At 43.9% G+C, this 24,560-nt stretch overlaps 1 long non-coding RNA gene across 1 annotated transcript in view; it reads right to left on the bottom strand.

Annotated features, from left to right (window-relative positions):
• LOC144268239 (uncharacterized) overlaps positions 1-24,560 on the bottom strand; it is a 36,100-nt gene that overhangs the window by 9,587 nt on the left and 1,953 nt on the right. The gene's annotated exons all lie outside the window — the stretch shown is intronic.

Below are 24,560 nucleotides of genomic sequence, written 5' to 3'. Positions count from 1 at the left end.
GATTATATGCATGGGAAGAGATGTATAATCCAGTGCTTACCTTAATCAGAGAGTATCACACTTTACAGATATACAAGACTTGAAAAATTTGCCTGACACTTACTTGCTTGAGGACTGAAAGCTACCCACATTGCCATGAAGAAACTGATGCTTCCTATTCACCACAGGCAAGTGGACTTCCCAAACCCTGGATATATATGTTGTGGACCTGATTTTCTACTCTTTTACGAGTTGTGTAGTGATGTACATCTATGCCATGATGATGTGGTTGTGTTAAACATTCACTCTGCACAGGCATAAATGACTACACAAGGTTCAATGCAGGGAGAATCTAGCCCCACTACTACAGTAGCAAGTTTCTTAAATGATCTGTCACTGTTGAAAATCCACTGTTAACGATCGAACAGGGGTATAATATGGATGGTCATAACAGTCCTCCAGATAGTGATTACATCTAGTGGCATTCTTAAATCCATAGGCCTTCAAATGTCTCAGGAGAATCTCATATCATCCAAATCCAACAACGAGCACTGTGGTGACTATCCCTCACAGTCTCTTCCTCCCGTCTCACCCAGTCCTCACTTTTCACTTTCCCAGCCAGCAGGCACAAATCATATCCCACATCATCAACATTTAACTCTTTATGAATTTCCCAAACACACGCACACCTATGCCATACTTCCCAGCGACACAGGTGCGTGCTGCTCAGCACTTCACACCAATTAAAATGTACAGGCAATAATGTGCTCCAAAGAAGACTCTAGGTGAAGAGATTATTTATATTATTAAAAAACTGTTTAGAAATCAAGTTCAAAGTACTTTTACACTTACACAAACACACATCCACCCCATACAGGACCAATTAACTCACATGATGTGAGCACAAACAAAATACCTAAATATGTATTGACATGAACTTCCCAGATTTACATTTGCAGAATGTATCCCTGCTGTTCAGAAAATAGAAGTGTCTTGGCAAATGAAATCACAGAGTTTCTGGTTTTCTTTGGCTATTTTTTTCTGATTGTGAAAAGCAATGCTTATTTATTTGTTCAAACAAACTCACATAGGGCTACATTGTGGCTTTTATCCACAGCAGAGTAGGAGGCAGTGGGGGCTGCATCAAACCCAGTTGCTGCAGGCAAGATTGTGACTCATGTTTCCCCAGCATGTAGGGGGAGAATGATGGTTCCTCCTGCAATGTCCACCCTTTCTCTATGAGCCAGTGAAGGTTAGAGCATGGCCATGCTCAGGCTTCCTCTGTGCCTAGTTTTGGATGATTCATGTTCCTGGAGTACAGTGGATGAGCAGTTTAGTGGTTTCTATACACCTCATAGCCCTTGCAGGGAGACCAGGCCACTTGTGACTGCCCTCTGAAGGGATGAGGTGCAATCTGACCCATACATATGTATACCAAGTGCATTTCCATTGTACTGTTATTTATAATTGGTGCACAGGAGCCCAGCTAAGATCAGGGTCCCAATTGTGCTAGGTGTGGTGTACACTCATAGTAGAGGCAATCCCTGCACTGAAGTTCAAGCACCAACAAGAACATATTACTTGTTTTGCTGCCAGCATCTCTCAAACATGATGCAAACTGGCCTCTTCCCACCACACCCAAAAAAAAAAAAAGTCTATGCTCATTGACTATGTCCATTGAGTAACTTTGTCCATCTGTGTTAAAAAGTGGTGTGCTTTTGCAGGATCTCACTAGACTTGATTCTACTCCTGGATTCACAGTTGGAAGAAAGTGCTTAGACAGCTGAGGTGAAAGATGGAAGAAAGTAATCAATCGTGCCTTTCCCTTAGATGCAGGCTTCACCAGCCATCCATGCCTGGGTTACCTCATGACTAGAGCACTGGAATGCACCTCTGAAGGCCATGTAGATGCTTCAACTAGTGCAGGGTTCGGCAGCCCATCTTTTCAGTTAGGTATCCTGGCAAAAACATAATACCTGTATTCCAATCTCTAGGCTCAAAGAATTCCTTTCGGTGAAATTTGAGGCCTACAAAGTCCCAAATGGTCTAGGTTCCAGTTTTCTTTAATATCACCTCTCCCCTAAGTGCTGCCATTTCATTTGCTTTTGGAAGGAATGCTCGAGGTGTCAAGTGGTGCTTATAGAAGGAATGTCCTCCGAGTCTGTCTCAGCAGTGGCTTTTGCAGAGGTGGATGGGTTCTGACCTTTAGAATTTCCTCTAGCAAGAAATACCTGTGAATTCAAACCTGGTCACCTTTAATAGGCATCTCCTTGTTCAGCACTTGAGTCTCCTGGTATTAATTCTTGTGTTCTCATAAGTAAGTGGATCTGGTGTGGTGGTGGTGCGGAGATTGCACTGATGATGCTCCTGATTTGGGGGAATTTGTTGTTTTGTACATGATCAAGAGTATGTTATGTGAAGATAGCATTAAAAATAATAGTACTACTAATAAAAAATCAGTGGGAACTAATAAGTATTGTCTTGATATGGATTAAAAAGCAAGAGATATAGGATGAAATTAAACCCTGTGCAGAGGATCAACACAAAGCCTATGCATTATTTAAGTTTTCTTTGGTCCTCAAAACCCATAGTGAATAGCTGCTCCAGTAAAAAAAAAAAAAAAAACAGTAGTAGTTTACTTCATGGGTCAACATTATTGTTTAAGTGTTGTTTAATATAAAAATAATTAATGATGGTTTGGAAAAAGGAAGAGACCAGAACTTTGGTGAAGCTGGGAAATCATGAGAAACTCCAGATGATTTTAAAAAAATTGAAGATCTGAGTCAGTTCAACATTAAACTGCATTTCTTTATGGTGCTGCATTGCCTCTTGGGAGCCTCATGCCCTAACTCTCTCCTATGTCCTGGCCTACATCTCCCATGATGCACCAAGCAGCTTAGAGAGAATGGAGTCAGCACTCCACCATGGGAGATACAGTCCAGCCAGGCAGCACAGCCAATAGGAAAAAATGGGGCATAAGAACGGCCACATTGGGTCAGACCACCTCAGTATCCTGCCTTTGAACAGTGGCCAATGCCAGGTGCCCCAGAGGGAATGAACAGAACAACTAATCATCAAGTGATCCATCCCATCGCCCTTCCAAGCTTCTGGCAAGCGGAGGCTAGGGACACCATCCCTGCCATTCCCTGTGCAATGCAGCACAATAGGAAAATGTAATGTTGAACGGAATAAAAATGAAACATTTTAGGTCATTTAAAAAAACTGAACTGTTCCAATTCATGGCAAACCGACCCAAAGTAAAATATTTCATTTCAATTTTTAATGGAAAATTTAAAGATTTTGGAAAATGTGAATTTTGATTTTGCAGAAACTGCATTTTTCATTGAGAAAATCAATCTGACAGAAGATTCCTAACTAGCTCTAATATTGGCAAAACCAGACTAAACTTGTCATATGTACTGATGACCTCAATATATGGGACCCTCTGAGGAAAAACGTTTGAGGCTATTGTAGCTAGCTCAATGAAGATGTCTGACAGGGCACAGAGGTTTAAAAAGTGAATAAGGGATAGAAAGTATTTTAAATGTTATATTGACATTAATGATACTGAACTTTGAAAGGTTTCAAAAACCAAAAGAGAGAAGAGTTAGAGGAGACCAGAATGGTTCATCAGTCTGAAGAGCAGAGTGAAAACTAATCAGGGCTCTCTTTTTTTCACCCTGTTTGATATGAGAATGTGTCTCAATTAAATTAAAGGGCAGTATATTTAGAACCAATACAGAGAAATACTTCTTTATGCCGTATACAGACGGCCTGTGGAATTCACCACCACAAAAAGCTATCAAGGCAAATGATGCTGCTGTTGGGTTTTAAGAAGGGCTGGATAATTTTATAATCACTATTAAAATCTGTCACAATACAAGCTAAAATAACGATAAGGGTAATCAACTTTCATGCTTCAGGGGATAAACTGATTATCTGTGGAGGGTCAGAAACAATTTTTCCCCTCCACATATAACACTGGATAAGTGCATTTTAGGGACGTTTTGCTTTCCTGTGAAGTATCAGGTACTGGTCACTTCCATAGAAAGCATAACAAACTAGGTGGATGAAACATTTGATCCAGTATGGCAAATCTTTTCCTTTAATCTTGTGCTTTAATATTTTCATAATACAACAGCTTCTTATTTAAAGACTAAATGCATTATACTGAAATGTCTAAAGCAGTGACATTCAGACCTGAGTGATTCAGGAGCCAAATTAGCAGTCAACATTACCCAAAAGAACCACAGTAATGTGAATTCATTGTTTCATTTACCATAGTACTGCAGATTCATATTTAAGCAGTATGATGGGGGAAAATATTTAGTTTTTTTTAATATACTTCTCACAGCAAAATGACTGACCAAATATTATTATTTTATCAACTATATTTGGTTAATAACATAATAAAAGCAACCTGATTGGTCAACAACTAAATCACAACGTGTTTTAATATCATGTGGGAGAGAAGCTGAGCCCTGATTAGGGGCGGGGCTTCTCTGATTAGGGATCCTATTAAGGTATCCAGCCAGTCAGGCAGCAGCACAGGAGCCAGCAAACAGGGGAGTTTGAGTGGGAGTTAGCAAGGGGAGTTTCGGGGGGAAGACTAGGAGAACCAGGCAAAGGAACAGACGGGCTAGTGAAGCGAATGTGTGGTGGTCTGGCAGTGTTTTGGTGCTCGTTGGGGGTTTGTTTTGCTGTGTGTGGTGGTGGTTTGGTTTGGTTTGTGTTTCCTGGACTAACAGGACTCAGGTGAGAAGGCTATGACAGATACAGAGGCAGCAGTGGTAGTGACCCAAGCAGTGGAAGACACAATGAAGATGACTGGATGTGAAAGCTGCAGTATGTACATGATCCTGGAGAGGGTACCCGAAAAGAGTTTCATCTGCATGAAGTGCCGCCTGATAGTGCTGATGGAAGAAAAGATCTGAGGATTGGAGATGAAATCCAATGGTGGAAACTCTGGTTGAGTTTAGAAAGGGGTTTGTGGAGATGATGGAGCAAACACATGAGGAGGCTGAAGGGAAAGGCTCAGACTTGCAGATGGAAACAGGACCAAAGAACTCTGAGTGGAGACTGCTGGATGAGGAAAGTGAACAGTGGAAACATGTGACTAAGAGAACCACGCAGAGGAAAAGACAGTCCAGTGAAGGAGAAATAGAGCTCAGGAACAGATTTGCGGAGTTGGAAAATGAAGAAGGGGCACAGCAGGTGGTCACTGAAGGTGGGACGGCAAGGAAGAAGAGAAGAGCAGCTAGTCCTATAGGAAGAGGGGAACAGTCAATGGAGATAACACCACCAAATATGAGCCCCAGGAGGATACAGGATGGATTGCAAGGGAGAATACGAATCAAGAGGACTTACAGCCAGAGGGAACAGGGGATAGACCAGAGAATCGCACCATCACCAGGAAAAGGCAGGTCTACATGATTGGGTACCCCTTACTGAGAGGAATAGACAACCAGAGCTGATCCAGAGAACAGAAGGGTGTGCTGTCTGCCAGGTTCTAAGATACGGGATTTGGACCTGAGGCTGAAGAGAATCCTAACAGGAGCGGGAAAGAAGCCACGATTGTCCTTCATGTGGCAACAAACGATACAGCTAGATTCTCGCTAGAACGTATCAAGGGAGACTACGCCAGGCTGGGGAAGATGCTTAAGGAAATCGAGGCTCAGGTGATCTTCAGTGGGATTCTTCCTGTTCCTAGAGAAGGGCAACAAAAGTGTGACAAGATTATGATGATCAACAGATGGCTCAGGCAGTGGTGCTATAAGGAGGGCTTTGGGATGTATGGCCACTGCGAGGCATTCATGGACAGAGGACAGTTCTCTCAGGATGGACTTCACCTGAGTAGGGAGGTGGACTTCACTTCTCCTAGGATGGAGGCCGCCACAACTGATTAAGAGAGCCTTAAACTAGGAATTCGGGGGAGATGGTTGGGAGATGTCCAGGTAATCTCCAAGCCAGATTTTAACATAGAGAGGGAAGAAAACGAAGTAAGAAAGGATACAGCCATGGGTAGGAGAATGGACATAAGAAGGAATGGTAGTGTAGATACCAGTCTAATAGGTGATACTGGTGGTAGAATGTCTGAGCTTAATCGGGTAAAGAATGTGAGCGAAGTCAAACAGCAAAAATTAAGATGTTTGTACACCAATGTGAGGAGCCTCGGTAACATTTTACTGGTGCAGGAAGTGAAACCAGATATTATAGGGATACCAGAAACATGGTAGAGTAGTAGTCATGACTGAACTACAGGTATTGAAGGGTATGTGCTGTTTAGGAAAGACAGAAATAAAGGCAAAAGTGGTGGAGTAGCATTTGTGGCAAATTGCCGGCACTACTTTGATGGGTCTCGCGCTTTCTCTTCTTGGGGAGGGTTCAGGGCACCGTTTCTTGCCCCTGAACTGGGGTATTAACTGCCCCACTTGTGTCCTAGAGGAGGGGAGTGGAGAGGGAGGGACCCAGTCCCGCTCTCTACTCCAGGTCCCAGCCTAGCGGCCTGAGGGATAGCGGTAAACCGCTTGAACTAGCAGTTCCCTCCCCTGGGCTACTTCCCTCTCCTGCCCTTTAGCTTGTGGGGTTCCTGCCCTCCCTCTGCACAAACCAGGTGTCCCTTTACCTAGGGTCTTGGTCTTCTTAGCCCACTGCAGCACTTCTCCAAACTCTCCTCTGCTTCCCTCCAAACTTCTCTCTGCTCCAACACCAATCCACTCTGCTTCAGCTCCTTCCCTTGTCTGACTGAAGCAGGGGGTTTCATCAGGTGACTGGCTTCAGGTGCTTTAATTAATCTATAGCAAACTTTCTTCCCTCTACAGGGAATAAGGCTCCCTTCTAACACTCTCCTGCTGCCCTCAGGCCATGCTGTATCACATATCCCCCCACCCCACACACACACACTCAACACCATAGGGTTGGGCTACTTGGGATGAGAGGCAGTGCTGTCATGATAGGCCATCAGCATTGCCGTGTTGGCTTCTGGCCCTATGCTGTACCCAGAAATGGAAGGGCTGCAGGGATAGGAATCACCTAGTCACTCTTGCGTTCTTCTCCTTGTTTCTGTGCATCCACTGGAGTGGGGCGTGGTCTGTCACGAGGGTAAACCGCCGCCCCAGTAGGTAGTAACAGAGAGTCTCCACAGCCCATTTTACCGCCAGACATTCCTTTTCAACTATGGCATACTTCTGTTCCCTGGGGAGGAGTTTCCGGCTGAGGTACAAGATCGGGTGTTCCTCCTCCCCTACCATCTGCGAAAGGATGGCTTCTAGCCCTGCCTCTGAGGCATCTGTTTGTAGGATGAATTCCTTCTTGAAGTCTGGGGCTATGAGTACTGGATGGCAGCAAAGGACTGTCCTTAAATCTGCAAATGCTCCTTCTGCCACATCAGTCCACTTTACTATCTCGGGGCTTTGAGCCTTTATCAAATCCGTCAACGGCCCTGCGGCGAAATGAGGGATGAATCTCCGATAGCATCCTACTATCCCTAGAAATGCTCTGACCTGCTTTTTGCGGACTGGTCGAGGCCAACCTTGTATTGCCTCCACTTTGTTCCATTGGGGTTTCACCAAACCTCTCCCTACTACATATCCGAGGTATCTGGCCTCAGCTAGTCCTATCACACATTTGAGAGGGTTGGCAGTGAGGCTGGCCTTCCACAGGGCGTCTAGCACCGCTTCTACTTTTCTGAGGTGCGTTTCCCAGTCAGGGTTATGGATGACTATGTCGTCTAGATAGGCAGCGGCATACTTGGCATGGGGTTGCAGCAATTTGTCCATAAGTCATTGGAATGTTGCAGGGGCCCCATGGAGTCCGAAAGGAAGGACTGTGTATTGGAACAGGCCATCAGGTGTAGAGAAGGCAGTCTTTTCCTTGGCATTCTCGGCCGGGGAATCTGCCAATATCCTTTGGTCAGGTCCAGAGTAGTTAGGTATCGGGCCTTGCCTAACTGATCAACAAGCTCGTCAATGCGTGGTATCAGATAGGCATCCAATTGGGATACTTCATTCAACTTCTGGAAGTCCTTGTAAAACCTCAGGGTGCCGTCAGGCTTGGGGACTAGGACGATAGGGCTGGACCACTGGCTATGGGATTCTTCAATAACCCCGATTTCCAGCATCTTCTTCACTTCTGTCTTAATTTCTTCCCTTTTAGCTTCCGGTATTCGGTACGGTCTTATCATCACCCTTACGCCGGGACTGGTGACAATATGATGTTGGACCAGTGTCATACGGCACAGCTGTGTACAGAACACGTCCTGGTTCCGTTGGATCATATCAATGACCTCTGTTTATTGTTCTGGAGTTAAGTCAGAAGATATTTTCACCTGTCCCTGTGGGTCGTCTGTCTGGGCTGGAGCTCCCCGAATGACCAGGCACGTCTCTTGGTCACGTCAGGGCTTCAGGAAGTTGATGTGGTAGATTTGCTCTGGCCTTCGGTGGTCTGATTGTCTAACCTTATAGTCCACCTCCCCAATGGCTTCCACTATCTCATATGGTCCATGCCAGCTGCCTAGGAGTTTGCTTTCTGCTGTCAGTACTAGCACCATTACCTGTTCCCAGGGCTGAAATCTCTGTACTTTCGCCCAACGGTTGTAATATGTCCCCTGGGCCTCTTGTGCTTTTTCCAAATGTTCTCGTACTATAGGGGTTATTCGAGTTATTCGTTCTCTCATCTGTGTCACGTGCTCGATGACATTCTTTCCTGGGTTGGGTTGTTCTTCCCAATCTTCCTTGGCAATATCTAATATTCCACGTGGGAGGTGTCCGTATAGTAGTTCAAAGGGAAAGAAACCAGTGGACGCCTGGGGGACTTCCTCGAAAGCAAACATTAGATACAGTAGAAGGGTATCCCAGTTTTTTCCGTCCTGTGCTACCACCTTCCGGATCATACTTTTAAGGATACGGTTAAACCGCTTGACCAGTCCATCTCTTTGTGGATGGTAGACTGAGGTCCGTATGGCCTGGATGCGGAGTAGGGTACATAAGTCTTTCTTTAATTTTGACATGAACGGGGCTCCTTGGTCTGTCAGGATCTCCTTAGGGATGCCCACTCTGGCAAAAACCTGGAGTAGTTCTTTTGCTATTGCCCTGGATGTGGGGTTTCTTAAAGGAATGGCTTCTGGATACCGCGTGGCGTAGTCAAGGATGACTAGTATGTTTCTGTGGCCCCGTGCCGATCTTTCCAGTGATCCCACTATATCCATTGCTATCCTCTCTAAAGGAACTTCTATAACAGGCAAAGGTACTAATGGGGACCGCAAGTGAGGTCAGGGGCTATGCAACTGGCATTCCGGGCAGGAGGCACAATAGCGCTGGACCTCTGCACATATTCCTGGCCAATAAAACCTTCTTAGGACTCTATCCAGTGTCTTGTCTATTCCTAGATGTCCCCCAAATAGATGACTGTGAGCTAACTCTAGTACTGCCCTTGTGTGTTTCCGTGGGACTAAGAGTTGCTCTACTTCTTCCCCTCGTATTTGTGCTATCCTGTACAACAGATCGCGTTTGAGCACATAATATGGCCTTGGGCCTTTGGTCTTTCCTTCCACGGGTACGCCATTTACCTCCACTACCTCCTCCCTCACATTCACACATAGTGGGTCATTGGCTTGGTCCTACCCAAAATTCTCACGTTCGGTACCAATCTGACCTAATTCCAGGCGGCCTGTTTATACTCTGCCCCCTGGGTTGCCCCTACTTGGGCTAGGAACCGCCTCTGAGTCCTCACTGGCCTGAATTATCTCCTGGCCTCCTGAATGGGTTCACCTACCAACAAGGGAGGCTTTCTGGTTCTCTGCTAGAATCCTGGTTCCTAATCTTTTATCTGCCCTCCTTTCTCACCTAGACTTTCAGGGTTTTCCAGGGGATGAGAATAACTCTGTGGAAAATTCGGCAAACACTGAGGTGAGGCTATCTGCAGGTGCCTCCGTCTCAGCCCGGGGGTTGCTACCTTCCCCTGGCTCTATTGGGGAGAGTAAGCTCTCAAACCCAGGGAAGTCCTTACCAATTAAGACCGGGTTTAGGAGCCTGTGGACCACCCCTGCAGTGACGCTGGTAGTATTCCCCTGTATCACAATCCATACCGGCATTGTGGGGTAGAAATTTACGGTGCCATGAACGCACGTTACTCCTGTGTTTTTGGCTGGGGTTAGTTGGTCTTGCCCCACCAACTTTCCCGAGACCAGTGTGACAGCACTCCCGGAGCCTACTAATGCTATGGTTTCAATTCCATTCATTTTTACTGATCTTGTATACCCACGTGAGGTCATTGCGACCCCTACCAGGCCAATTAGGCCACATTGCTCCCTGTGATCCCCCAAATTACATTGTATAGGCTCTTTCCTGTTGGGGGATTGGGCTCCTATATGCCCCAATTCCCCACATCTGTAACACTGCCCCCTTATTCCAGTTGCCGCCCCCTGCCTGGGGCTCTTTGGCCGGCCAGCCCAGCCCTCTATTCCCAAACCCCCAGGTCCCTTCTTGCCCTCGGGCCATTCCTCAGTGTCTTTCCTCCCAGTTATGGTTCTCCCGGAGTTCTCAACAGTCCGGGGCCTTGGGTTTGGGACTGGCTTCCTGGTTTGCCATGTCTCACCCCCTGGGGTCTGGAACAGTTTGCGGGCTGCCAGCTGTCTTTCCACGAGGAAGACCATCATAGGTGGAGGGATCATTCTGACCAACCCAAGTCCAGAGGCCTGGTGGTAGCCCCCTCATATACCGGTCCAGTACCAGGAGCTCAATCATCTTCTCAGAGCTGAGGGCCTCAGGGCGCAGCCATTTCCAGGACAGGTGGATCAGGTCAAACAACTGCGATCCGGGTGTCTTGTCCTCCATATACTGCCACTCATGGAACCTCTGGGCTCGCAACACCGTCATTACTCGGGATCTGGACAGGATCTCTGCCTTCAGCTGGGGGTAATCTGCTGCAGTCTCCGCGGCCATATCATAGTAGACCTTCTGGGCCTCCCCACACAGGAATGGGGCGAGGATACCAGACCACTGATCTCGGGGCCAGGTCTCCTGCAGGGCTGCTCTTTCAAAAGCTAGGAGGTATGCCTCCACATCAGTCTCCTGTGTCATTTTCTGTAGGCAGTGGCTGGCCCATATGGTCCGGGTCCTATCGCAGTTGCGGTTCAGCTTCATAAGGGTCTTCATCTGGTTCATCAGCTCTTGCAGCAGGGCTCAGTCCTGGGCAGCCTGACTCATCAACAGACGATTAGTCTCCTGCTGCATCCGAATCCTCTTCTGTTGGGCGGTTGCTTGGACCCGGGTAACCTCCTGCTGGGCTGCAGTGGCTTGTATTAGGGCCTTGACCACGTCGTCCACCTTAGGGATGGGAGGGTTTTGGCTAACCCTGGTTTAAGTCCCCAGTGCGTAGATCCCACACTTGACACCACGTGTGACAAATTGCCGGCACTACTTTGATGGGTCTCGCACTTTCTCCTCTTGGGGAGGGTTCAGGGCACCGTTTCTCGCCCCTGAACTGGGGTATTAACTGCCCCACTTGTGTCCTAGAGGAGGGGAGTGGAGAGGGAGGGACCCGGGACTGCCCTCTACTCCGGGTCCCAGCCTAGCGGCCCGAGGGATAACGGTAAACCACTTGAACTAGCGGTTCCTTCCCCTGGGCTACTTCCCTCTCCTGCCCTTCAGCTTGTGGGGTTCCTGCCCTCCCTCTGCACAAACCAGGTGTCCCTTTACCTAGGGTCTTGGGTCTTCTTAGCCCACTGCAGCACTTCTCCAAACTCTCCTCTGCTTCCCTCCAAACTGCTCTCTGCTCCAACACCAATCCACTCTGCTTCAACTCCTCCAAACTGCTCTCTACTCCAACACCAATCCACTCTGCTTCAACTCCTTCCCTTGTCTGATTGAAGCAGGGGGGTTTTATCAGGCGACTGGCTTCAGGTACTCCAATTGGCTTCAGGTGCTTTAATTAATCTATAGCAAACTTTCTTCCCTCTACATGGAATAAGGCTTCCTTCTAACACTCTCCTGCTGCCTTCTGGCCATGCTGTATCACACATTGTATATCAATGATGTGGTAGACTGTAAAGAAATAAAAAGTGATGGAATGGATAAGACAGAGTCTGTCTGGGCAAAAATCACATTGGGGAAGAAAGCTACTAGAACCTCCTCTGGGATAGTGATTGGGGTGTGCTATAGACCTCCGGGATCTGATTTGGATATGGATAGAGACCTCTTTAATGTTTTTAATGAAGTAAATACTAACGGGAATTGTGTGATCATGGGAGACTTTAACTTCCCAGATATAGACTGGAGGACTAGCACTAGTAATAATAATAGGGCTCAGATTTTCCTGGATGCGATAGCTGATGGATTCCTTCACCAAGTAGTTGCTAAACCAAAAAGAGGGGATGCCATTTTAGGTTTGGTTTTGTTGAGTAGTGAAGACTTCGTAGAAGAAATGGTTGTAGGGGACAACCTTGGTTTGAGCGATCATGAGCTAATTCAGTTCAAACTAAATGGAAGGATAAACAAAAATAGATCTCTGACTAGGGTTTTTGGTTTCAAAAGGGCTAACTTAAAAAAATTAAGGAAATTAGTTAGAGAAGTGGATTGGACTGAAGAACTTGTGGATCTAAAGGTGGAGGAGGCCTGGAATTACTTCAAGTCAAAGTTACAGAAACTATCAGAAGCCTGCATCCCAAGAAAGGGGAAAAAATTCATAGGCAGGAGTTGTAGACCAAGCTGGATGAACAAGCATCTCAAGAGAGGTGATTAAGAAAAAGCAGAAAGCCTACACCGAGTGAAAGATCAGAGGTATCAGCAAGGAAAGCTACCTTATTGAGGTCAGAACATGTAGGGATAAAGTGAGAAAGGCCAAAAGCCATATAGAGTTGGACCTTGCAAAGGGAATTAAAACCAATAGTAAAAGGTTCTATAGCCATATAAATAAGAAAACAAAGAAAGAAGTGGGGCTGCTAAACACTGAGGATGGAGTGGAGGTTAAGGATAATCTAGGCATGGCCCAATATCTAAACAAATACTTTGCCTCAGTCTTTAATGAGGCTAATGAGGAGCTTAGGGATAATGGTAGGCTGACAAATGGGAATGAGGGTATGGAGGTAGATATTACCACATCCAAGGTAGAAGCCAAACTCGAACAGCTTAATGGGACTAAATCGGGGGGGGGGGTAATAATCTTCATCCAAGAATATTAAAGGAACTGGCACATGAAATTGCAAGCCCATTAGCAAGAATTTTTAATGAATCTGTAAACTCAGGGGTTGTACTGTATGACTGGAGAACTGCTAACATAGTTCCTATTTTTAAGAAAGGGAAAAAAAGTGATCCAGGTAACTACAGGCCTGTTAGTTTGAAATCTGTAGTATACAAGGTCTTGGAAAAGATTTTGAAGGAGAAAATAGTTAAGGACATTGAGGTCAATGGTAATTGGGACAAAATACAACATGGTTTTACAAAAGGTAGATCATGCCAAACCAACCTGATCTCCTTCTTTGAGAAGGTAACAGATTTTTTAGACAAAGGAAACACAGTGAAACTAATTTACCTCGATTTTAGTAAGGCATTTGATACGGTTCCACATGGAGAATTATTACCTACATTGGAAAAGATGGGGATCAATATGAAAACTGAAAGGTGGATAAGGAACTGGTTAAAGGGGAGACTACAACGGGTCATACTGAAAGGTGACATGTCAGGCTGGAGGGAGGTTACTAGTGGAGTTCCTCAGGGATCGGTTTTGGGACCAATCTTATTTAGTCTTTTTATTACTGACCTTGGCACAAAAAGTGGGAGTGTGCTAATAAAGTTTGTGGATGACACAAAGCTGGGAGGTATTGCCAATACAGAGGAGGACCGGGATATCATACAGGAAGATCTGGATGACCTTGTAAATTGGAGTAATAGTAATAGGATGAAATTTAATAATGAAAAGTGCAAGGTCATGCATTTAAGAATTAATAACAAGAATTTTTGTTATAAGCTGGGGACTCATCAGTTGGAAGTAACAGAAGAGGAGAAGGACCTCAGTGTAATGGTTGATCTCAGGATGACTATGAGCCGCCAATGTGATATGGCTGTGAGAAAAGCTAATGCGGTCTTGGGATGCATCTGGTGAGGTATTTCCAGTAGCGATAAGGAAGTGTTAGTACCGTTATACAAGGCACTGGTGAGACCTCATCTGGAATACTGTGTGCAGTTCTGGTCTTACATGTTTAAGGAGGATGAATTGGATGAACTGGAACAGGTACAGAGAAGGGCTACTAGAATGATCCAAGGAATGGAAAACCTGTCTTATGAAAGGAGACTCAAAGAGCTTGGCTTGTTTAGCCTAACCAAAAGAAGGCTGAGGGAAGATATGATTGCTCTCTATAAATATATCAGAAGGATAAATACCAGGGAGGGAAAGGAACTATTGTACCAATGTGGGCACAAGAACAAATGAATATAAGCTGGCCATCAGGAAATTTAGACTTGAAATTAGATGAAGGTTTCTAACGATTAGAGGAGTGAAGTTCTGGAACAGCCTTCCAAGGGAGCAGTGGGGGCAAAAGACTATCTGGCTTCAAGACTAAGCCTGATAAGTTTAGGGAGGCAATCGTATGATGTGAGCCGTTTAGGGAGAGAATCGTAAGCCTAATTTTGGCAATTAATTGATCTTTGACTATTAGCGGTAAATATGCCCAATGGCCTGTGATGGGATGTTAGATGGGGAGGGATCTGAGTTACTACAGAGAATTCTTTCCTGGGTGTCTGGCTGGTGAGTCTTGCCCACATGCTCAGGGTTTAGCTGATCTCCATATTTCGGGTTGGGAAGGAATTTTCCTCCAGGGAAGATTGGCAGAGGCTCTGGGGATTTTTCGCCTTCCTCTGCAGCGTGGGGCATGGGTCACTTGCTGGAGGATTCTCTGCACTTTGAAGTCTTTAAACCATGATTTTAGGACTTCAATAGCTCAGACATAGGTTAGGGGTTTATTACAGGAGTGGGTGGGTGAGATTCTGTGGGCTGCGTTGTGCAGGAGGTCACACTAGACGATCATAATGGTCCCTTCTGACCTTAAAGTCTATGACTCTATAAGCTGCAGGAGACACATTAAAGAGCCACTTGGGATCCACTGGACTACTACACCATTACTCCTATGTAATCCACTCTCCTGCCACTAAGAGTGGCCTATGCCCAATACTCCTCAGGTTTGTGTAAATCCTCAAGCACCTGGTCCATTGCGTAATGATATATATCTTTACCAAAAGGGGGAAAACATTCATTTCTGGATCCCACTAGTGATCAAATTATCCCTGTAAACATGAGGTTTGATACCAGATGTCACTCTTAAAATCTCCAGCAGCTAGGCTAAAAGAACAGGAGTACTTGTGGCACCTTAGAGACTAACAAATTTATAAGAGCATAAGCTTTCGTGGGCTACAGCCCACTTCACAGGATGCATAGAATGGAACATATAGTAAGGAGAGATTATATATATATACATACACACATACAGATAAGTTGGAAGTTAACATAAAAACTGTGAGAGGCTAATTAGTTAAAATGAGCTATTATCAGCAGGAGAAAAAAACTTCTGTAGTGATAATCAAGATGGCCCATTTAGACAGTTGACAAGAAGGTGTGAGGATACTTAACTTAAGGAAATAGATTCAATATGTGTAATGACCCAGCCACTCCCAGTCTCTATTCAAACCCAAGTTAATGGTCTCTAATTTGCATATTAATTCAAGCTCAGCAGTTTCTCACTGGAGTCTGTTTTTGAAGCTTTTCTGTTGCAAAATTGCCACCTTTAAATCTTTTACTGAGTGGCCAGACAGGTTGAAGTGTTCTCCTACCGGTTTTTGAATGTTATGATTCCTGATGTCAGATTTGTGTCCATTTATTCTTTTGCATAGAGACTGTCTGGTTTGGCCAATGTACATGGCAGAGGGGAATTGCTGGCACATGATGGCATATATCACATTGGTAGATGTGCAGGTGAACAAGCCCCTGATGGCTTGGCTAATGTGATTAGGTCCTATGATGGTGTCACTTGAATAAATATGTAAACAAAGTTGGCATTGGGCTTTGTTGGAAGGATAGGTTCCTGGGTTAGTGTCTTTGTTGTGTGGTTGCTGGTGAGTATTTGCTTCAGGTTGGGGGGATGTCTGTAAGTGAGGACTGGTCCGTCTCCCAAGACCTGTGAGAGTGAGGGATCATTTTTCAGGATAGGCTGTAAATCTTTGATGATACGCTGGAGAGGTTTTAGTTGGGGGCTGAAGGTGACAGCTAGTGGCGTTCTGTTATTTTCTTTGTTGGGCCTGTCGTGTAGTAGGTGACTTCTGGGTACTCTTCTGGCCCTGTCAATCTGTTTTTTCACTTCAGCAGGTGGGTACTGTAGTTTCAAGAATGGTTGATAGTGATCTTGTAGGTGTTTGTCTCTGTCTGAGGGATTGGAGCAAATGCGGTTGTATCTTAGAGCTTGGCTGTGGACAATGGATCATGTGGTGTGTCCTGGATGGAAGCTGGAAGCATGTAGGTAAGTATAGTGGTCAGTAGGTTTCTGGTATAGGGTGGTGTTTATGTGACCATCGCTTATTAGCACAGTAGTGTCCAGGAAATGGACCACTTGTGTGAATTGGTCTAGGCTGAGGTTGATGGTGGGATGGAAATTGTTGAAATCATGGTGGAATTCCTCAAGGGCTTCTTTTCCATGGGTTCAGATAAAGGTGTCATCAATGTAGCGCAAGTAGAGTAGGGGTGTTAGGGGACGGGAGCTAAGGAAGCGGCGTTCTAAATCAGCCATAAAAATGTTAGCATACTGTGGGGCTATGCGGGTACCCATGGCAGTGCCACTGACTTGAAGGGATATATTGTCCCCAAATCTGAAATAGTTGTGGGTGAGGACAAAGGTCAGCCACCAGGTTTGCCGTGACATTACTGGGGATACTCTTCCTGATAGCTTGTAGTCCATCTTTGTGTAGAATGTTGGTGTAGAGGGCTTCTACATCCATAGTGTCCAGGATGGTGTTTTCTGGAAGATCACCGATGGATTGTAGTTTCCTCAGGAAGTCAGTGGTGTCTCGAAGATAGCTGGGAGTGCTGGTAGCGTAGGGCCTGAGGAGAGAGTCCACGTAGCCAGACAATCCTGCAGTTAGGGTGCCAATGCGTGAGATGATGGGGCATCCAGGATTCCTAGGTTTATGGATCTTGGTAAGCAGATAGAATACCCCTGGTCGGGGTTCTAGGCATGTGTCTGCACAGATCTGTTCCTGTGCTTTTTCAGGGAGTTTCTTGAGCAGATGGTGTAGTTTCTTTTGGTAATCCTCAGTGGGATCAGAGGATAATGGCATGTAGAATGTGGAGTTAGAGAGCTGCCTTGCAGCCTCCTATTCATATTCCAACTTATTCATGATGACATCAGCACCTCCTTTATCAGCCTTTTTGATTATGATGTCAGAGTTGTTCCTGTGGCTGTGAATGGCATTGTGTTTAGCACGGCTTAGGTTATGGGGCAAGTGATGCTGCTTTTCCACAATTTCAGCCCATGCACGTCGACGGAAGCACTCTATGTAGAAGTCCAGTCTGTTGTTTCAACCTTCAGGAGGGGTCCACACAGAATCCTTCTTTTTCTAGTCTTGGTAGGAAGGATTCTGTGGGTTAGTATGTTGTTTAGAGGTGTGTTGGAAATATTCTTTGAGTCGGAGATGTCGAAAGTAGGATTCTAGGTGACAGTAATCAGTTATGATTAGTTCTTTCAAATATAAACTCTGTGAATGTGATCAAGGCCTTTTTCATCTCAGGATTTGATTATGGTTACCTGTTCTACATGGGGCTAGATCTTAAACCAACTCAGAACTGAAGCTGGTAAAAAATGCAACAGCCTGCTGAATAAGCAGTATATCTTAACAGTACTAGCAATCTGGAGTCTGTTTGTGCTGGCTTTCTATTGGTTTCTGGGTAGAATTTAAGGTGTTGGTCTTGAACTAGAAAGCCCTGAACAACTTAAGACCTGCCTGCTTGACAGCCCAGTTTTCTCCACATGCTGTCGCAGTTGTGATCAATGGAGATACTTGTGAGGAAGCACTTGAGACAGCAGGGTGTTTTCTGAGGGAAGACCTCAGCTGTGGAACATATGCTCCCTTAGTCTGAAATAGCCCAGATTTGTTCAGAATAGCTTACCTATGTTTGGGGAGAGAAAGGATTTTGTTGGGGGCCAATGTTTGTGTGGGGATGGGGAGCATCATTGGGCTTGGTTTTTATAATTGTTCATAGAATCATAGAATATCAGGGTTGGAAGGGACCTCAGGAGGTCATCTAATCCAACCCCCTGCTCAAAAGCAGGACCAATCCCCAATTAAATCATCCCAGCCAGGGCTTTGTCAAGCCTGACCTTAAAAACTTCTAAGGAAGGAGATTCCACCACCTCCCTAGGCAACGCATTCCAGTGTTTCTCCACCCTCCTAGTGAAAAAGTTTTTCCTAATATCCAACCTAAACCTCCCCCACTGCAACTTGAGACCATTACTCCTTCTCCTGTCCTCTTCTACCACTGAGAATAGTCTAGAACCATCCTCTCTGGAACCACCTCTCAGGTAGTTGAAAGCAGCTATCAAATCCCCCCCTCATTCTTCTCTTCTGCAGACTAAACAATCCCAGTTCCCTCAACCTCTCCTCATAAGTCATGTGTTCCAGACCCCTAATCATTTTTGTTGCCCTTCGCTGGACTCTCTCCAATTTATCCACATCCTTCTTGTAGTCTTGGGCCCAAAACTGGACACAATACTCCAGATGAAGCCTCACCTCAAGTGTCGAATAGAGAGGAACGATCACGTCCCTCGATCTGCTGGCAATGCCCCTACTTATACATCCCAAAATGCCATTGGCCTTCTTGGCAACAAGGGCACACTGTTGACTCATATCCAGCTTCTCGTCCACTGTCACCCTAGGTCCTTTTCCGCAGAACTGCTGCCTAGCCATTCGGTCCCTAATCTGTAGCTGTGCATTGGGTTCTTCCGTCCTAAGTGCAGGACCCTGCACTTATCCTTATTGAACCTCATCAGATTTCTTTTGGCCCAATCCTCCAATTTGTCTAGGTCCCTCTGTATCCTATCCCTGCCCTCCAGCGTATCTACCACTCCTCCTAGTTTGGTTGGTTTTGTTGGTTATTTGAGGCTTCTGGGTCTGGAGTATCTGCTAGTTCTACTTTTAATTGAATTGGATTTTTATTTTAGGCAAAAGCCAAAGCTAAGGCCAGGCATTTTTTGTATAACGTTGTACATCTAAGTCACTAATTATACCATTTGATTAGCCCACATTGATTATTATACCTCCATATACTTTTAGCACATTCCTTCTTAACTCCTTGACAAACTAATACAGATACACGTTTTAAAGGTCTTATCTGTTATACAAGCCCCTTCTACTGTGCATCTAACCATTCCTCTTGCCCCTGTATAGAACTTTCCTATTTCAGATATATGCATTTTGAGATGAGACAACCATAACTAAATATAACATGTCAGGTGAGACTATACCACTAGTTTATATAATGCCATTACATTTTTTACCGTGCTATTCCCTGACTCTTTCTTAATACATTCCAGCATTTTATTTGCTTGTTGGATTGCTGCTGCTCATTGAGCAGACATGTTCATTAAATGTTCATGATTACACCTAGATGTTTTTCCTGAGAGGTTAATTCAGAACGCATCAGTCTGTTTCAGTAGTTTAATTTATTTCTTCCATAGTATATCGCCTTCCAGTTGTCAATGCTGAGTTTCATCTGCCATCATGGGAACCCAGCCACCCAGCTGCTTAAATATTTCCTCACAATCCCTCATAACTACAGTAGTTTAAATAATTTGGGTGTCACTGGCAAATGTCCAGATTACAATCTTTAAGATATTCAATCGTTAATACATTGAACAATATCAGATTTAGAAGACAAATTTTAAAAGTGAAAGTAGTTAAGGACATAAAGGTAAATGGTAATTGGGATAAAATAAAACATGATTTTACAAAAGATAGATCAGGCAGACCAACCTGATCTCTTTTTTTGAGAAGATAACTGATTTTTTTAAACAAAGGAAATGCAGTAGATGTAATCTATCTGGATTAAAGTAAGGCATTTGATACAGTTCCACATGGGAAATTATCAGTTAAATTGGAAAAGATGGGGATTACGATGAGAATTGAAAGATGGACAAGGAATGGTTAAAGGGGTGATTACAACGGATCATACTGAAAGATGAACTGTTGGGCTGGAGGGAGGTTACTAGTGGAGTTTCCCATGGATCGGTCTTGGGACCAATCTTATTTAACATTTTTATTAATGACATTGGCACAAAAAGTAGGAGTGTGCTAATAAAAAATTGTGGGTGACATAGAGTTGGAAGGTATCGCCAATACACTGGAGGACTGGAATATCATACAAGATCTGGATGACCTTGAAAACTGGAGTAATAGCAATGGAATGAAATTTAATAGTGCAAAGGTCAAGTTCATGCACTTAGGGACTAACAACAAGAATTTTTGCTGTAAGATGAGAACATAACAGTTGGAAGTGACAAAGTAGGAGAAAGACTGATGTACTGGTTGATCATATGAATATGAGCCACCAATGTGATGAGGCCATGAAAAAAGCTACTGCAGTCCTAGGATGCATCAGGCAAGTTATTTCTAGCGAGAGGGAAGTGTTAGCACCACTATACAAATCACTGGTGAGACCTCATCTGGAATATTGTGTGCTATTCTGATATCTCATGTTTAAGAAAGATTAATTCAAACTGAAACAAATACAGAGAAGGGCTACTAGGATGAGCCCTTATGGAAGCAGACTCTAAGAGCTTGGCTTGTTTAGCCTAACCAAAAAGAAGATGAGGGGAGATATGATTGCTCTCTATAAATACATCAGAGGAATAAATACCAGGGAGGGAGAGGAGTTATTTAAATTAAGGGCTAGTATGGACACAAGAACAAATGGATATAAACTGGCCATCAATAAGTTTCGGCTTGAAATTAGACAAAAGTTTCTAACCATCAGAGAAGTGAAACTCTGGAACAGCTTTCCAAGGGGAACAGTGGGGGCAAAATAGCTAACTGGCTTCAAGACTGATCTTGATACGTTTATGGAGGGGATGATAAGACTGTCTATAATGGCATGCAGCCGATCTGCGACTGCTAGCAGCAAATATCTCCAACAGCCGGTGATGGGGCACTGGATGGGGAGCGCTCTGAATTACTACAGAGAATTCTTTCTCAGGCGTCTGGCTGGTGGGTCTTGCCAACATGATCATGACATTATTTGGGGTCAGGAAGGAATTTCCCCCCAAATCAGATTGGCAGAGACCCTGGGGTGTTTGGTTGGGTTTTTTTTTCCTTCCTCTACAGCATGGAGTCACTTGCAGTTTTAAACTATTGTAAATGGTGGATTCTGAGGGCTAATTTACACTGGCAATGTTAATGTGCTGCCGCGGCAGCGCTTTAACGTGGCTTCTGTAGTCGCGGCAGAGCGCTGGGAGAGAACTTTCCCAGCGCTCTAAAAAAACCCACCTCCACGAGGGGCGTAGCTACCAGCGCTGGGAGCCCGGCTCCCAGTGCTGGTGCACTGTCTACACTGGCACTTTACAGTGCTGAAACTTGCTGCGCTCAGGGCGGTGTTTTTTCACACCTCTGAGTGAGAAAGTTGCAGCGCTGTAAAGTGCTAGTGTAGACAAACCCTCAGTAATTTGAAGTCTTTAAATCATGATTTGAGGACTTCTGTAACACAGTCAGAGGTGATGAGCCTATTTCGGGAGTGAGTGGGAGAGGTGATGTGCAGGTCAACTAGATGATCATGATGATCCCTTCTGGCCTTAAAGTCTATGAGTCTATAATAGAAAGCATTCCTGCATTCAGAGAAGTACACTTTTCCTCATTTATATTCTAAAAACAGTAAATATACATGAAAAGAAAAGAAGTACTAGTGTCACCTTAGAGACTAACCAATTTATTTGAGCATATGCATCCGATGAAGTGAGCTGTAGCTCACGAAAGCTTATGCTCAAATAAATTGGTTAGTCTCTAAGGTGCCACTAGTACTCCTTTTCTTTTTGCAAATACAGACTAACACGGCTGCTACTCTGAAACCTAAATATACATGGGGTATCTCACCATCAAATTCTTTCAACCCTGAGAACTGCTTCCTATTTCCTAATCATTTTTAGATCCAAAACCATGATATGACTTAAAAAGCAAGCCAAGTCTATATTACTGTAGCTGGGGGTAAATCTTCTGTATCACAAAACCCTTACAAAGCCCAATTCTATTCGAAAGCAAGTTTGGCCAAATGCAATTAAAGACATTGGCTCAGTAATGTCCTTCCACAAAAGTTTGAGATTGTTTATCAAAAGTGTTTGCAAGCCTAATTCGATTACATTCAATCATTCTCTTTCATACATTATTTTGTTAATTTTCTCAAAGAACTCTAGTTCTGTATTGCTTAAAAATACAATTGTATAGATTTAGAATGACACAGTCAGGGAGTTTAAAGAGTTTCTTTAAAAAAACAACTTTCTATATTGTTTCTAATACCCTCTAAGAATAAGAAAATAACAGGCCAAAGCTTTTAAGACTCCTTTTACCTTAGACAGTATTGTGTACATAAAAATTACCAAAACAATTTTTCAATGAGAGGGAATGAGACGGTCCAAGCATTTCATGCTAATTATTCTATTAGATCATGTGACACTTTTCAACTTCTATGCGCAAATATGGGGGACTCATCCTGCAATGCGTTCTGCATGGGTGTACGTTCTGGCTGCACAGAACTTATTGCAAGACAGGGGCACCCATCTTCATGAAGTCTAGGTATCCTTTTCCTGTATCTGTACTGGTGAAATAGACTTTCTTAGATATATAGAGGATATCATGTATGCATTATGGTTAATATGTGCAACAATTGATTGAAGATATTTTGAAAAGTATATTGCTTTCATGTAATGATAATTGCTAGGTGGACTCTACGTTCAGAGAAAATACAGTGCCAAAATACAGTATGTGCCATTCATTTGAACAAGCCCTGCATATACAATAATAAAAATATTTAAACTATAATGTGCTTTTCTATTTTGTCAAAACATTGATTTCCCCCCAGCCATGCATTTTGAATGAAGCACAATTAACAAAGCAACAAAAAATATTAACGTGTTTGTCATTGTTTTTAAATCACAGTTTTATGTCAGGGAAAGAGGTCAGAATGATCGGGGTAGAAAATAAAGTTGTCTATAGAACAACGGGTAGAGCAGGGATGACTCCCCCACACTGCATTACCAATGGATCTTAATTCTAACATGGAGGGACCAACCTTGACAATAGTTCAGTCTTCTGTCTAATCATCCAAACACTTATGAATGGGCTTATCTTTAAGCATGAGAGTAATCTCATTAAAGAATGTTTACACATGTACAGGATCAGGGCCTAACTCAGACTCTCCTGAACCTTTCTGTTGATACAAATAAGAGTGTCCGCTGCCGTCAAAACATGATGGAAAATTCTGTGATGTGGATACCTGCAATTCCTATTTGGACTCTTGACTTGACTAAGAACCAAACTGGGCCATTAGAAGTGAGCTGAGATCACTTATTTCACAAGGCCACTTAACATGTTTTGGACCACACAATGGTAATAACATTTCATTTACAAGTGACCTGGGCTATATTAAAACATATCCTATTAAAAATCCAGTCTCATCAGCATGTGTAGCCCGTTATCATGCCTAAATGTATTTGTCCAGTAGTGCCATACAGGAAATTAACACAATTCTAAGAATCGGTTGTTCATTAATGGCTGCTGCAGAGGCAAGTAATAGTGATTAATTCTCAATGCACAAAAATATCAGAACATATTAACCACGTTTCTCTAATTGGTTACAATCTATTGCAAACAACGAAACGACTTTTCCATTTTTCTTCTCTGTTGTAATGTAGGTATTTTTGTGTTCAACGGCAAATGTTTAATTAAAAAACTGTTCACGTCAAGTACTTTGGATGTGATTTATATATTGTTAAACTATTTACATTAATTGCCATTCAGCCTTGAGATCACTTAAGCCTGTCATTTTAAACCAATTTCTTTGTGGGTAGCAGCTAACAGCAGGAAATAGTTTGGAGATCAGGACATTTTTACCTGATGACTATTTTAGAAGTGATTCTTCAGTCAAAATTAAACTACACTTTCCCTATCTAGAGGGGAAAGACAGCCAAACATACCTATGGCAAACATGCTACTTTCAGACCTGTTAAGCAGTTTTAAGGTTAAAGGGCTAGAGAGCATAAAGCAGAGCTAGGCCTGGTGTTCAGAAAGATTGCTCCTCAAAAAGTTAGGAGTACTAGGAGTTCTGCAATGCCCCAGCATAGTAGTAGTCTAGTCAGCAATTACCAAATTTTAAGTCAGCCCTCAAGGCCCATATTATAGTGCTGCCAGCTGGAAATGGGGTGACCAGATAGCAAGTATGAAAAATCAGGACAGGGGGTGGGGAGTAACAGTCACCTATATAAGAAAAAGCCCTAAATATTGGGGCTGTCCCTATAAAACCGGGACATCTGGTCATCCTAATTGGAAAGGAGAAATCCTTTTTGG

Source organism: Eretmochelys imbricata, chromosome 7 (assembly GCF_965152235.1).
Source record: "Eretmochelys imbricata isolate rEreImb1 chromosome 7, rEreImb1.hap1, whole genome shotgun sequence".
Classification (NCBI taxonomy): Eukaryota; Metazoa; Chordata; order Testudines; family Cheloniidae; genus Eretmochelys; species Eretmochelys imbricata.
The sequence above is the reverse complement of the archived record's forward strand: the minus strand, read 5'-3'. Positions and strand labels throughout refer to the sequence as shown.